Below are 5,790 nucleotides of genomic sequence, written 5' to 3' on the forward strand. Positions count from 1 at the left end.
GGCTAAAGTTTTTAATTTTTTTACTATTTTTACGGTCGCTTTGATTGCGAAAACAAAAAAAAAGCATGTTTTTTATCCGTCGACGAGAATGATTGACGGATTCTCGTCAACTAGATAATGTCCATTAATAAGTTATATATCAATGACTAAAAGAATCACGCTTTTACGCATACACACACATAGGATAAAATTGCGCAACTAAATAGTAATCACTCGGTTTTCTTAACATACCGCAAAACAATCACAAAACAATAAACTTTTTCCTTCGCTTTTTGTCCAAGAAATAAAAAAAAATACCATTTTAGACTTTTAGAATCAAATGTAAACTGGACAAATTCATTACTAAATCTATCTGCGCATGTTTCATTTAAATATATCAATCAAAAATATATCCATTTCCAGTTAAACTGTAAAAGTTCGTGATACATTTTAAAGACTTACATTTTCATCTGTAGACCAACTAGATTGAACAGCGTATCCTCCTCTATGCTGTTTATCAGATTATTCTTAAGGTCACTTGCCAGAATAAACAGATTATCATTCATGGATTATTTTTTTGTGTTTTCCCATTGTTATTGGCTAATTGCGTTTGCATATAGAATCTAGTTAAATTATTACACAAAACAACAAATTGATTTTTTTTACTAATCGTTAAATACTTTTTTCAAACAAATTTAACAAATTTAAATAACTGGATACTATACTACAGCAGCTTAATAAGCACGCCCTAATTAAATTTATGCAGAGAAAAAACGCAATAATTAATTTGAAGATAATTTGCTTGATATTATTAACATTGCTTTTTAAAATACAAATTAAGTTCTAAAAATATAATTTTTTTCCTTAACTTTTCCTTTCATGTCCAAAACACATGGGGAAGATGAAGGAAAATACATCCTTTTCAGTGACCATGTCATTTTAGGGGATAGCGTAGTTGCCACTATTCCCAGTTGTCTTAAAAGTATTTAAGAAATTTAAAATATTTTTTGCGGTGTAATAAAGTTATATGGGAATGCGTGGCCTATAAGTACGGCGCTAGACTATCAACCCAAAAGTCTCTAGTTCGAATCCGTGTTTAAATTAGTAGAAAGTCCTTGAGTCTACCCTGCTTGGATGAGTAGGCTACCTAACTCACTTTAGGTAAAACCACTGTATAGAACACAATCTTGATAAAGCAAGAAATAGAGTATAATAATAAAAAGTTAAAACATGAAATAGGAACAACGCAGTTTTATAATAATACTTACATTGTCAACTTTGGGTTCGGTGGAATATTTACATTACTTGAGCTAATAGTTGTAATTTGATTATAAGAAAGAATTCTGAAATATGCAATAAGTATCATAATATTTTACATTATAAACACATAAAGACATACATTCGAATTTTAGCAATTGTTTATATATATATATATATATATATATATATATATATATATATATATATATATATATATATACATATATATATATAGTGGCATAGCGAGGGGGGCGGGGTGCGGACCGCACCGGGTGACACCATTTAAGGGGTGACACCAAGGCAAAAAATAGCAAAATATATAGAGAAAAATAAAAAATCCACTTATTTAAGTGATTAATTCAAGTGTTAAATAGTCTTTTAAGAGGTGCGAATCTAAAGGGTCGCTACGCCTCTGGGGAGTGACACCATTAAGTGCCGCACCGGGTAATACCCGACCTCGCTACGCCATTGTATATATATATATATATATATATATATATATATATATATATATATATATATATATATATATATATGTGTGTGTGTGTGTTTGTATGTATATGTGTGTGTGTGTGTGTGTGTGTGTGTGTGTGTGTGTGTGTGTGTGTGTGTGTGTGTGTAAATCGTCAATTTAAAATAAAATTGAACTGAATGTTCAGTTACTAATTCAATCATTAAAACGACAACGATAGAACCTTTCCAAAATCAAGCTTTGAGATACGTTGAGTAATAATACAACCAACATGCCGTTTTACTTTTTCGTTTACAGAGTATAGATGAATTTTTGTAATTGTGCACATTAATGCATGAAATTACATTACATTATCTCATCGTAGGTTTATTTACTTTTCAGAGACCGTATGTGGTACTTTACCTTTATTTTCAATTTGTCAAAAAACTCCAGAATCTGATAAATTTTCTACCATATTCACATAAAGCTAGTGTGGTACGGTAAATCATTAAATAGTGTTTGAAGATATTAATTTAGAAATTTAAAACAATAAAGAAAGATGCAACATCATGACTTACATATTACTAATAGCATGCAGGCTTAGAAAAGCTTCGGGGTGGACAATAGATATTCTATTTCTTGACATATACCTGAAAAAATAAATTCGTACATGAAATACTGTCACAGCTACAGCTACAGCTAAACTATAACAAGGTCTTGGTCTATGGTCTTGGTCTAGGTCAAGGTCAAGGGTCAAGGGTTTAGAGTTTAGGGTTTAGGGTTTAAGGTTTAGGGTTTAGGGTTTAGGGTTAGGGTTTAGGGTTTAGGGTTTAGGGTTTAAGGTTTAGGGTTTAGGGTTTAGGGTTTAGGTTTTAGGTTTTAGGGTTTAGGGTCTAGGGCCTAGGGTATGGGCATATGGTATAGGGTACAGGCTATAAAGCTTAAGGGTATAAGGTATGGGTATAGTGTGTAGGTCATGTACGTTAATTTTACTTCATCTGCGCCACGGATCTAAATGTTCGAAACAGTATTTCACTTATAGTTATATATTATAGGTATGAGTATAATTATAAATACAATTTATGTTCATTTAAAAAAACTATTCTGTAATGTTGGTAAAAAAAGAGAAGTAACTTACAAGACCTTTAGGTTTGTCAGTAACTTGAAATCATCTTTTTCAATTTCTGTGATAAGGTTGTTACTAAGCGTCCTACATTGTTTAAAATAAAGAAAAACAACACTATTTATCTAACATTACTTCTAGACTTCTAAATGTAAAACAAATAATTTTAAAAATTAATATTGTAGCCATTATTTTTGCTATAGAACTATTTTAATTTTTGTTACTTCATACCCTTTCGTAAAAACAATATTTTAACTAAACCCTGTATCTAAATATTTTTTTTAAAATGATGACCGTTTCAAATGGCTGAACGAAATTTCATACACAGGTAAAAGAATCTTATGCAAGTGTTTTTGTAAAACTTTGAGTGATTTCCGGTGACCTGAATAGGAACTTTAGTCAATTTCCTATATCTGAACTAACCATAATAATTTGATACGTGTATATCAAATAACATTACATTAGAACATAGACAATCACTTCCTCCCCCTTTTCATAACACTATATAAGTAAAATTTGCCAACCACTCCCTACCCCATTTTATAACTTCTTCTTCTTCTTCGTTCTTAATTTTAGTGTTGGAAGGGATCCCCCCTGCAACACAATTAAGGATACGTGTCAACTGGTTATGCGCCATTGAGGCCATTGACTCCGATTTCAGCCTGCTTTTCTTTTTGGATTAGCTTCGATAGCCTTTGTCCAACCAAGAACAAACTACAAACTATAACAATATATCAGAAAATGACCAAAAACTCACTGCCCCCCCCCCTTTTTATATTAGATTAGATTAGAATCGCCTGGACTTTACAACTTACAGTGTCTCTACTGTCACAAACACGTCGTACGGTACACGGAGCAAATTTTTGGCCCGACAGTTGATCTGTTTCAAGTCGCACAGACAGACTGATCTCCCTAGTGCAGAGTTGCAGGCTTGTTCTTTTGGGCCGAGGGTGTGGTTATTTGCCTCAACGTAGGGCAATGTCCCAACACAGTATAGGGACAACACGAGCAGGGGGAATCTCAATTGATGGTGATCGCTTGCGTATATCATTGCTATATAGACGAAGTGGCTGTCTTTTTATATATATTTTTGGGGGAAAAAAGGTGTTCTTGTGAACTTATAAAACTGAAAATCTAATATCTTAGCTTGATTGTTAGTATTGCAAAAACCTGATCGATAATTAAACAAATAATCAAACACACACACACATACTCACACACTCATATATATATATATATATATATATATATATATATATATATATATATATATATATATATATATATATATATATATATATATATATATATATATATATATACACTCACACACACTCATATGCATATATATATATATATATATATATATATATATATATATATATATATATATATATATATATATATATAATGTGTGTGTGAGAGTGAGAGTGTGTGTGTGTCTGTGTGAATTCTATATTATTTTAATGCTTTTTATACTTATCCTTAAAGTAAATCTGCATCTAGGACTAGCAAAAAAAAATACTTATAATATAATTATTATATATTATAATATTATTATTCTATTTTAACAAAACCCCATTGAATCCTAGATTTTGGCATAAAATTTTCCAGACACTATTATGCGACGTATGCCAATGTTTTTTTGTAAGAACCACGTTACGTATTCTCCTACCAGCTAATACTAGTGAAGTTTTGTAATCAATACATTCTGATTCTTCATGCGCTGAGCACTTTTCTTAAAACGACATATTGACACTTTTTGAATCTCAGTTTACTTCCGTTTTGAATTGTAATGCTTTTTGGTGCATTTACGTTGCACATAATCTGAAGCTGCGAAATACGACAACCTTCGTTAGGTAACATAAATTAATTGTCGGTTTAATTATATCATACTTATATATATATATATATATATATATATATATATATATATATATATATATATATATATATATATATACACGTATATATCAATTTATATATATAAATATAGATAAATAGATAATATGTAGCTTATAGACTAAATTAGAATTACATAATATATATTATATATGTAGAGGCCCTAAAAAGCTTTTTCGCGGGAGTATTGTTTCAGTTGAACAAACGAAAGTTTACATATAGGTATAATAATTTTTTCAACTCTAGAGTGATTTCAGTTGAATAGAGATAGTTCTTTAGGCATTTCCGATTTCTCTAACAAATTTCACTTCTACCGGACTGATTTGTTTCAACCTCTTCCCTTAGGTCAAGACTCGATGACAATGCACTGTGACATATCATGTGACTTAAGTAAGTGTATTATGGTCATGTTCTAGTTGACGAAAATTCTTCTATTTTGACACGAAATAAACCGGGAGTGATCTCCCCTAAACTTTCTCAAATATTCTAATATAACACTATGGGGAATGGCAACTCCGGATTTAGACATGATTTTTAATCAATTTTCAATTACTTAAACTTTTAAAAATAGAATAGAATCTCAAAGAAAAAAATAATTGCGCACCAAGTGAATGTCAACTAATATGTGTATAATAGTGCAGAATATAATTAGTACTTTATATATTCATAAGCGTTTTTTTGTTGTTGAGAAATTGGAAAAAGCATAAATTACTACTTCCGGTCAACAGAAATTACTCAAAATTTGAAAGAAGGCAGAATATTAGATCTTTTACTTATATGTGAAATTTCGTTTTGCATCTGAATCAATACTCAAGTTATAGGCTTTTGAAAAACTTAAAGTAGAATAAGCTCCACTTCCGGTTATCGTAAATCGCTGAAAGAACTGCAAATTTGATATAATACTTATATATGAAATTTCATCAACCTAACTGTAGCAGTACTCAAGTTATCGTGTTCACAGACACACATACACACACATACACACATACAGACATATTGACAAAATAACGAAACTATGTTTTTCTGACTCAGGATTGATTTTTTTACTTCCTCTATATTTCGTATACGAGAAAGT

Source organism: Physella acuta, unplaced genomic scaffold, assembly GCF_028476545.2.
Source record: "Physella acuta isolate Inbredline_101_S28 unplaced genomic scaffold, ASM2847654v3 ptg001024l, whole genome shotgun sequence".
NCBI classification, from domain to species: Eukaryota; Metazoa; Mollusca; class Gastropoda; family Physidae; genus Physella; species Physella acuta.